Source organism: Triticum aestivum, chromosome 3B, assembly GCF_018294505.1.
Source record: "Triticum aestivum cultivar Chinese Spring chromosome 3B, IWGSC CS RefSeq v2.1, whole genome shotgun sequence".
NCBI lineage: Eukaryota > Viridiplantae > Streptophyta > Magnoliopsida > Poales > Poaceae > Triticum > Triticum aestivum.
The window spans coordinates 807,747,573-807,758,651 of NC_057801.1; the positions used below are offsets into that span (position 1 = coordinate 807,747,573).

Sequence of the window (11,079 nt, forward strand, 5' to 3'; positions counted from 1 at the left end):
TGCTGGTACAACTACTCCACGGTTAGCAATCTCAAGTTGTGAAAAAAAAAACCACACAAAGACCCACAATTGTTGTAAAAACAGAATCCAAGATAGACACGATGCTATAACTACTCCATGGTTTTCCTTTCCTAAATAAAGCAATCTCCAGCTCAAAAACTATTCTCACATTAATCCTGGATGCTAAGCTGCACGTCTCCTCCCACACACATGAATGCTTTCCATCACGATTAAGCACCCATCGGTAAGTCACCTCAACGTTGTCAAGCATGCTTTGTAGTTAGTGTTTGCAACGATGTAAAGCTAAGGCAGAGTTCAGGCCCTCCTCGGCTCCTCAAACTCCAAGAGCCTCCACCCCCTCGCAGGAAGGCATCCAACAGGAAAAATTTCTATAAGGCATGATCCGCTAGATAGGAATTCTTGATGGTCAGTCCTGCTATAGCCGACTTCTCCCTCCTTGATGAGAGGTAAGTTGTGATGATCCTCCGCTTCATGTACTCTTGCATGATACCAGCTAGAGCAGGAAAGGACGGATCCAGCTGCAATTGCCCAGATCCGAACTACCCTTTTGTTTGGTCCTACCATCAGACTTAATGCCATGCATTAGATAATGCTACTTGAATATAATTAATTTCTTTCATTGACCTTCTTACCCATGTAGATTAATTTCTTCATTGCTTTGACTTTTCCTCATACACCGACCCTTTTATCTATATCTGCAGGTTACTGCTATGCAATCGCCCTTATTTTTCTCCCGCTTTGCAACTTCATCATCCAATGCTATGAAGTACAACGGGTGGAGGCAAACGTGGGCGCATCAGTTGATGGTGGTTGCCATGTACTTCTCCATCATGCTTTCCGCGGATCAAAGGAACATACAGGCGAGGCCAGCGATGGAGTAGAGCTGTGATGGAATCTCTAGAGAAATTCCAAAAACAACTGCATGTGCATCCCGTGCTATTCCCAGTAGAGGAACAGAAGTTTTTGAGAATTGAGATTAGCCTCAAAGCCCAGTGCTCATGGCAATGAACGTCCAGAATTGCAGATCGACTTGCATACGCGACTCTGGGTTCTGTAAGTCAGCAATGGAGAGGAGCCGTGATGTAATCTCAAGAGAAATCCAAAAACTACTGAATAGGAAGCCTATGTTATTTCCGGTGGAGAAGGGGAAGTGCCTTGAGAATTGAGATTAGCCAAAGACCGGTGCCCAGATGGCATGAGATGTTTCAGATATCATGTAATTTTTTTTTTTGAATTAACCGGAGAAGTTCTCATGTTAAAATTCTTCTATCATGAATTCTTTTAAAGATAATTAGTGCAGTCTTCTGTTTGTTGAATTGCTATGCGGATCTGTAATTTTTGCGACTGACAGGAGCATTGAGATGATTATATATGGGCGCAGCATGCTTACAGGAATCAATCTGACAACCTGTTTCCGATCTATGCTTTTTTAGTTGAATCGTTGATCAATGGTGGATGACGATTCTGGCAAAGCATGCTCCGATGCTTACACCCTTTGCCACCAGAGGTCATATTATGACCGCCATTGTGCCTGCTGCATGGATCGATTTTCAATTACCGATGGCAATAGCCCCGTGTAGATTCCTTTCTATTTACAGTACTCCATCCTCTTCACCAACACATCCTCGTGAGAAGCAACTCTGTCAGAAAACACTCAAGACATTCTCGAGGAAAAATGGCTGCAGCTTGCTCTGCTCGGGAGAAAAGGTGGCCTTATATGTTGAGTAGAAGTACAGAACGAACATAATACATGAGATGAGGTTATTATTTGGACAGTGCAGGGGAGAAGATGGTCATGGAGGATATCAGGTGCAAACCCATATCCAGCGGCCCAGCCAAAACACGGTGAGGACTCGGCTGGGGATAAGATACATGACCATTAAGTTCGACATATGGTAAGATATGTGTTACATACTACACGCACTGGATTTGCTGTTGTGATACAGCCATTGGAATAATTATTCTGCTATAGGAGTCAGTGCCGAATCTACATCAGAATAATGTCAGCTTCAGGATTGGAGGTAATTTTTTCTCTCCCATGCCTACATTTTTTTTTGTAGTTGATGTTCATATGAATAAGAATGACACTTGATTCTTATATATTATTGATTAGCACCAAATAATTGTACAACAGAGTAACTTTTGAAATACATTTATGAAAGGTTGTACTTGGAGAATTTCGTTTGGCTAAGATATATTGACACATCTAATTTTAGATGGATAATTGGATCGGTATTTGAGCCATAAAGTGCTGAAGGAAGTTTTCAATACTCGCAAATCAAGAATAATAAGAGCATCTTATTCTTCGAAATGCATATGAAGTTATTTTAACACCGACAGTTGATGTTGTTTTTGTATCTCTAAAAACGAAAGTAAACAATTGACTGCAATGAGCCGAAAAAATGAGTGATATTTTCTTCATTATTGAATCATATTTTCTTCTAACTGAGCATTTAAAAGGACGGCTCAAAGACTTTCTCTCTCTGGGTTTGCTAAACTCAAGCCACTGGGTAGAGTGGCTGTGCATACGTGCTGCAGCGAAATTATTCTGCCACACGTGTGTGCGTTAAGCGAAAACATAAAAGTAAATTTGTCACCTATGACCATCATCTATGTAGTACGTCTACACTGTGTACGGTCCAAAATAATAATTTTATACATATTCTAATATGTTGTTGAAGTGTGTCTAATACAAGTTAACAATCTCATATAATCATTCATGCAAAGAAAATAAAAGGCAACACAAATCTATTTATATACGACCAAGTAATAATGCTACGTAGAATCGGACTAGCCCGTGCGAATGCATGGGTTGACGACTAGTATAGCTTAATTTGAAACGAGAAAAATACACTGGCGGTCAACGCATGTAACAATACGCTCTTTATGGTCACTATATAGTTTTAAGTCGATTATACGATCACTAGCTCATCGTAGAGCACCGTATTGCACCCTACTGACTGGCCACATAGTCAACGTGGCACTTTGTTGACTGGTTAAATTGTCACCTGGTTTCTGGGTCCCACCTGTCAGTTGGCAGAGCAAAGAAATCAGTTAAACAAAACTTTACGCAGGCGCGACACGAGTCCAACCCTTGCGCCCGAACCGCCCTGGCTGTGTATGTGAGTGCATGCACGTGTCCTCCCTCGGTCTTCCAACAGAGAGTGTACATCGGCTATAAAACAAAGAGTGTAGTACATGATGTACATCTACACTTCCAATGCATTTAGCCTTTAATCTAAATCGATATTGATTGACTAATGCACCCACTTGTGCTGTAGGTATAGGCTACACCTACATGTCTATCCTTAATTACAGCATGCAACAGTCTTCATTTAATCTTCTTATCTCAATGGTCGCATGCACACATAAGTCTTCTACTTTTGGGCGTTAATTATGCCCTGGTCAATGTGTAAATCTCTAAATGTACAGTCTTTCACGGACGTAGGGAGTAGGTTGGGCACTTGAGCGTGACCGTGTGTGTTGCGTCGTGTGCTGTGTATCGCATGGGTGCGTGATTGTTGCGTGCGTCCATGTGTACGTGTGAGTGTTGCATGTTGCATGCATGCATGGGCTTACTCCCTCCCATTGACATGTTCATATTTCAAGCTTCCTCTGTTCCCTCCATATGGTGATACTCCCTCTGTTCCCAAATAGTACGGAGTAAAAGCCTCCCTCTGATCCCAAATACGGAGTATTTGTCTTTCTACAGATTTCAACAAATGACTAGGTACGGAGCAAATTGAGTGATGTGAGCGTAGAGGCATAGGAATACTGTAGAAAGGAAGTCCTCGCGATCCATTAATCCCCATCTCGGTCAGAGAGAACTATTCAACTAGTCTTCGCAGTGAAGTGACAATACATGCTGCAGCAGATGGGACACTTAATTAATAAGCTGAACCAGCGTGTTGTTGTTACTAAATCCGCCTTACCCAGTACTGCCATCATGTTGCCAGTAGAGCACGCTTCCGCAAATACGCCTATACACCTTTGTCCTCCATTAACTGACATATGGGCCCTCTTGTGGTAGACTCACGTGTCATTGGTGTAACTATTTACACTCCGAAGGACGGTATATCCTGGTAGTAGTACTAGTAGAATTGAGATTTAATGCACTTTCTTCCACGTCTTCCACTCTTCTTCCTCCTCTCTTCTTCTGCCTCCTCTCTTCCCCATCGTCGGCCGCACGCCATTTACCCCCGCTCACTGCTCGCCCTCCCGTGCCATCTTCCTTGGTAGCTCGCGCGTACCATATCCCCCCACTCACTGCTCGGCCACACGAGGAGAAGCTTCTTCGCTCGCCCGCCCGAATCCACTTCCCCGCTGGCTCGCAGGCACCGAAAACCCCAATGGCAGAACCGACTGACACGTAGAGCCGCGATTGGAATTCCCTCCCCGATGCTCTCTTGGAGCAGATCTATAGTCGTATGGACCTACTCAGCACCGTCCGTCTGGCCGCATGCTCGGTGTCTTTGTACCGTCTACTCGTCTGCAACCGGCCGGCTCTTTTCAAGACATCCTGCTTGCTGATGCCCGATCCTCGCAGGTGGTGCAGACACCGACTGGACGATCCTATGGAGGTTGCCGTGGTGCCCCTCGACATGCTACCACTACCCGTCCACCTGTCCTTCATGCACGGCCACTACTGGGCGGGCATGAAGGCCAACTAGATCGTCCTCATCCACCACACCAGTAGTCTGTGCAGTCTCGTGGATATGTACACCCAGCGAGAGATCACCCTTCCATCGTTGGATACCGCCGCCATCGGGCCTCGCAGCCCGCCGGACACTCCTGCCTACTACGCACGAGACACGTCAAGCTTTTGGCTAGACCTCTGCGAAGTGCCCACACCATGAGAAGACTACATGGATTACAAGCTCATTGCCTTGTTCAACATGGGGTTAGTCTATCTGGAATCCGGTCGCCGCACATGGTTATGGCTCATCATCAATCCTGTTGATGCAACATTTCTGTCTGATGCTATAGTGCATGATGGCATCGTTTACGCGGTCGACACACAGATTTGCTGCCTATACTGGTGGAATCTATCGTCGTGTAATTGTTCTATCTCATCTCATCTTTACCTTATGAATACGACTGCATGTTCATTTGTTACAAATTTAGAATGCATAGCATGTCTATAACCACATCATTGCTATATGTTCCTCTCATTTCCTAGATTTTTATGACCACACATGTTATTGTTAGAGTTGATATGAGAACAAGTGGCATCTAATGATTGTTAGAATACATATTATGAGCATAACATCATGATTTCTATATGTTACTCTCGTTTACAAGATTTTAATAACAACCCATGTTATTGCTTAGAGTTGATATGAGAACAGTAGTAGTAAGTGCTATGGTAGAATATGAGTAGGCGCAGTCGTAGCTGTTTTCCTCTCATTGTTACATGATGTTTGAACCATGACATGTTGCTAGAATATGAAAGCCATTGGCTTATTTTTTAACTTGGGGTATGATTATGACCACGGCATTGCAATTCTCTGTCTATGATATGTGTCACAGTTATAATAATCTTAATTCCACACATACTCTGAACATGATTGTTTATTTTTGTCCTTTTGGTCTCCAATTTGAATTGTTGCAGCAAACGCAAATGCGCTGGCCTTCATGATTCCAGGACCTATACCAGCCGATGGGTGGTGGTTTATCGCTCGTTCAGCTGACGGTGGTCATTTGATGCTCATTCGCACCTACCAAATTAACCAAACCATTACATCAAACCACATGCAGTACAATGCGTGGGGCGTTCATGACATTGATGGCTATGGCTGCTTCATGTTCGAGAAAGATCCCAGCTCCGTTGGGCCAGGCGTATTCAACTGGAGGCGGGTTTACAGCCTCGGCAACCACTCCTTGTTCCTCGGGCTCAATTATCCGATCATCCAACCAATCATCGATCATATCACCGGCGATGATTACTATTCTATGAAACTTCCATTCGCGAGGGGTGTTGTGTTTACACATCATACCATGGGTTTCATGATCACCATATCCAGAGATTCGTCGACACAACTTGTTGCCAGATAATCTTCAGTGTGTGGAAGGCATCAAGCTTCCATGCGATGGATGGCTTTTGCAAACCCGACATGCGGCGATGTGGTTCATGCCAACAGCAAATATGCACAACTTGATTTGTGCTGATATCTAGATTGAGCCATGTATTCTGTTGTTGTAGCCCGACCCTCTTTTGTTGGATATTATGTACTGTTGTTAGTTTGAAGCACTCCTCTGGTTTGAAGGATAGATACCTTCCTGGGATCAAGTGCATCCTAACTCACCTGCGTAGGATGTACTGATAATGATGATGGAGATGCTGTGCAGAAGCCATATATATCAGTTAGGCTTCAAGTGCGTACTTGTTAGTTAAAGCTATGTATAAATTGTGACACTAAATACGACTAGTAAGTAGTAAAGTAGCGGTACTAGTATACGCCGGTCAAATTATTCATCATGTCCACACATTGAATTGACGTGACAACATGCTGCGCGTGAGGTGACACAAGAATCCCGGTGGCGTGTTCGGGTATTCTGGACTTTAGATTTGGAGTACCACTTATCTGTCGAAATCTTTCACATTCACTTAAAACAGTTGATTGATCATACACTGAGTACCATATAACTGGAATTACCGTTGAAGGTCGAAGAAGGATTGGCCGGTGCTGCTGGCTGGCGTCAAGTTCGATCCCACGGATCAGGAGCTGATCGAGCACCTTGAGGCCAAAGTGAGTGCTCGCAGCGCGAGATTTCAGTCTCTCATCGATTTGTTCATACCAACCATCGACGGCGGGCACGGCATATGCTACACCCAACCTGAGAAACTTCCAGGTAAGACACCGATCAACCGTCTACTTGCACAAGCACATTCCTTTGTTTATAGCTCTGTTTTTCTTTTTAGAGCAGACCTGGTGAAGCAATTACAATTTGATAGTTAATAAAAAGTGAAACAAGTGACTGCAACATGCCAAAGATGTTATGAAAATGCCAACTAGGTACACTAAAACTTGTATTCCACAATACTGCAGGTATCACGCTGAGTGGCCTAAGGAAGCATTTCTTCCAGCGCAATTCCAGGGCATTCAAAAGGGGCACGTGGACGCATGGCAAGATACAGTCGGAGTGCGGCATGCACGCGATGTGGCACAAGACCGGCAATACCTTGCCGGTGATAGTCAACGGCCGGCAGACGGGCAGCAAAAAAGGTTCTGGTGCTACACACCAACAAGAACTTCGACCAACAGAGGACCAACTGGGTGATGCACCAGTACCACCTCGGGGATCTGGAGCAAGAGAAGGAGCGGGAACTGGTCCTCTGCAATATTTTCTACCGGACGAACACTAGGGCCAGGAGTAAAAAGATTATAAGTTAGTTTGGTATTGGTAGTTGTACTACCTTGTCGTCCGCAAGTTGGTATTGTTGTTAACGATCTTTTGGTATGAACTTGCATTTGCTTCCAACCATCATGTCGAGGTTCGGCGTGGATATAAAGCTGAATCATTTGTTTCGAAACGAATTTTCAAGCACCTGATTTTTATTTGATAGGTAGCATAAGCACCCGCCGTTCGAATTCTCAGTTCTCCAATTTTTTCGAAACAAGTGCATGCACTTATTATCATGATAAGAAAACAATATCCGTGCTGCATCCCAGTTATCAGTCTGTACTTGCAGATTTCTCTCGTTTATTGAGCACGTATATTGTTTTTTCAGGTCGCGCAAGTTTCAACTGGGATGTAGACTGCCCAGGGTTGGTTTTGTTTTTAACAGGCCCAGCCCATGACGACAATGGGGCACAAAGATCCAGCAGGTATCTACTGGCCTTTAGCCTGCCAGCGTTAGTTATATTTTGTCTTACAACATTCGCAGGCAGTTATTTTACTGAATCAAACACACAACCCAGTTCTATTTTCCTCTTGAAACGCATGTCCTACATCCGTTTTCTAATCTCTACCTATAGTTTTACTAGTTCATATACACGTATCATTATATTGAAGACACATAAAATTCCCTTTTCATATTTACATCCTTATTTTTGTTGTTTTTTCGCACCCAGCGCTGATTTTTTTGCCACTGGTTTTCCCTTAAATAAACTCAATTGTCCCGCGTCTTATTTGCTTACAAAAACAAAATGATTTTTTGGCAAATCAATAAGTTCTTAAAAAAATGTTTATCATTTCGGGATTACAACAGTTTGGACTCCACCGAAATATGCAAAATAAAGTTGAACTTTTTGACCGTGGTCCTGGGCAGAAAATGGGCTGTAATAAATTACTTAAGAATTAGCAAATGGGCTGCAAATTATAAAAAATAGCAAATGGGCTTTATGTTGTCTGCCACGGATTTGGAGGCTGACTTGTGGGCCTACTAAGTTCATGCGTACACAAGGTTTCTTAAAAAAGAAACTTAGTCAACAATCGACTCTACCAGCATCGGACCGTTAGATGTCAATCTAACGACAATCGTGCTTCTTCAGTCTCTGATCTTCCTGACTTGTGGCCGGCAGTGCTGCCGGGCAGGCCTCACGGCCCCATCATACTCGCATCCCTGGCCTTTCTATCCCTCTACTCACCCACACCTCCTGTTATTTTCCGGCGACGGCAGCTGAAGCAGTCAACCCTCATACTCTCCACCGCGTGGGCAGTCACTGTCGTGTCTTCCCCGGCTCTGTGTCGTTCCCTTCGTAGGCCTCGCCGTCGTCCACCCACCTAGTGCTCTCGGCGCGGCGTGCTCAACGATGTCCATCCAATGGTCGTAGTGCTTCTTCAACCTCTGGTCTTCTTGCCCCAGCCGCCCAAAGTAGCGCCGGTCGTGCCGCATGCTCCTGCCTCACGTGGCCGGCTGTGCTACCGCAGAGGCCTCATCGTCCCCATACTACTCCCACTGCTGGCCAGGCCATCCCTCCACTCACCCACTCCCCTTGTTATTCTGCAGCGACGGCAGCCTCACACCGTAGCCGAAGCAGTGAACCCTCGTACTCCTCTCCGCGTGGGCATCCACTGCCGCGTCTTCCCCGGCTCCGCGTCGTACCCTTCCTAGGCCTTGCCGTCGTCCACCGCCGTGGTGCTCTCGGCGCGGTGTGGCCAATGTGGTCAATGACTGACTTCCATCGGAAGAGTTCTGTACGTGGAGAGGCTGACAACTGGGTCCACGGCAGCCGCAAAGAAGTGCCTCCTTATTACGCGCAAAATAATTATTCCTCCACCTGACAGCAAGGACCCACCGGACGAGCCACCGGTATTTCACAGAAAAAACTTTTCCCACCTGACTGCTGGGACCCACCGGACGGGCCACCGTATTTCGCGAAAAAAACGTTTTCCCCTGACTGCAGGGACCCACCGGACGGACCACCGTATTTCGCGAAAAAAACATTGCCCCCGCTGTCAGCTCGGACCCACCGGAAGTGCCTCCTTATTATGCATAGAAAAATGAATACTCCTCCTGCTAGTTAGGACCCACCATGGTGGGAGGCTGACTTGTGGGCCTACTAAGTTGATGGGGAGAGAGGGCTTTGTCAACTTAGTCAATATGAACGATTCTAGCTCTAGTGACCGTATGATGTCCATCAAACGGCCGTCGTGCTTCTTCAATCTCTGCTCTTCCTGCTCCAGCCGCTCAAACAAGCGCCAGCGGGACTGCCTGCTCCCTCCTCCCCGCGGCCGGCTGTGCTGCCGCGCAGGCCTCACCGCCCCACCGTACTCCCATCAGTGGCCTAGCGATCCCTCTACTCACGCACACCTGCTGTTATTCTCCGGCGAGGGCAGACGAACCAGTAAACCCTCGTATAGTCGTACTCCCCTCTGAAGGAAATATGCCCTAGAGGCAATAATAAAGTTATTATTTATTTCCTTATAATCATGATAAATGTTTATTATTCATGCTAAAATTGTATTTACCGGAAACATAATACATGTGTGAATACATAGACAAACATAGTGTCACTAGTATGCCTCTACTTGACTAGCTCGTTAATCAAAGATGGTTATGTTTCCTAACCATGAAACAAAGAGTTGTTATTTGATTAACGAGGTCACATCATTAGTAGAATGATCTGATTGACATGACCCATTCCATTAGCTTAGCACCCGATCGTTTAGTATGTTGCTATTGCTTTCTTCATGACTTATACATGTTCCTATGACTATGAGATTATGCAACTCCCGTTTACCGGAGGAACACTTTGGGTACTACCAAACGTCACAACGTAACTGGGTGATTATAAAGGAGTACTACAGGTGTCTCCAATGGTCGATGTTGGGTTGGCGTATTTCGAGATTAGGATTTGTCACTCCGATTGTCAGAGAGGTATCTCTGGGCCCTCTCGATAATACACATCACATAAGCCTTGCAAGCATTACAACTAATATGTTAGTTGTGAGATGATGTATTACGGAACGAGTAAAGAGACTTGCCGGTAACGAGATTGAACTAGGTATTGGATACCGACGATCGAATCTCGGGCAAGTAACATACCGATGACAAAGGGAACAACGTATGTTGTTATGCGGTCTGACCGATAAAGATCTTCGTAGAATATGTAGGAGCCAATATGGGCATCCAGGTCCCGCTATTGGTTATTGACCGGAGACGTGTCTCGGTCATGTCTACATTGTTCTCGAACCCGTAGGGTCCGCACGCTTAAGGTTACGATGACAGTTATATTATGAGTTTATGCATTTTGATGTACCGAAGGTTGTTCGGAGTCCCGGATGTGATCACGGACATGACGAGGAGTCTCAAAATGGTCGAGACGTAAAGATTGATATATTCGAAGCCTATGTTTGGACATCGGAAGTGTTCCGGGTGAAATCGGGATTTTACCGGGTTACCGGGAGGGTTACCGGAACCCCCCGGGAGCCATATGGGCCTTCATGGGCCTTAGTGGAAAGGAGAAAGGGGCAGCCCAAGGTGGCTGCGCCTCTTCCCCCTCCCCTAGTCCTATTAGGACTAGGAGAAGGTGGCCGGCCCCCCTCTCTCCCTTCCCCTCCGAGGAATCCTAGTTGGACTAGGATTGGGGGGAGGAATCCTACTCCCAGAGG

The 11,079-nt window shown here is 45.5% G+C and overlaps 1 long non-coding RNA gene across 1 annotated transcript in view; it reads left to right on the plus strand.

Annotated features, from left to right (window-relative positions):
- The window catches only part of LOC123066750 (uncharacterized), a 2,966-nt gene extending 1,689 nt beyond the window's left edge, over positions 1-1,277 (plus strand). The window contains exon 3 of the long non-coding RNA XR_006431418.1: positions 723-1,277. This is a non-coding gene — a long non-coding RNA (uncharacterized lncRNA). The remainder of the gene's footprint in view (positions 1-722) is intronic.
- The last annotated feature ends 9,802 nt before the right edge of the window (positions 1,278-11,079 follow it).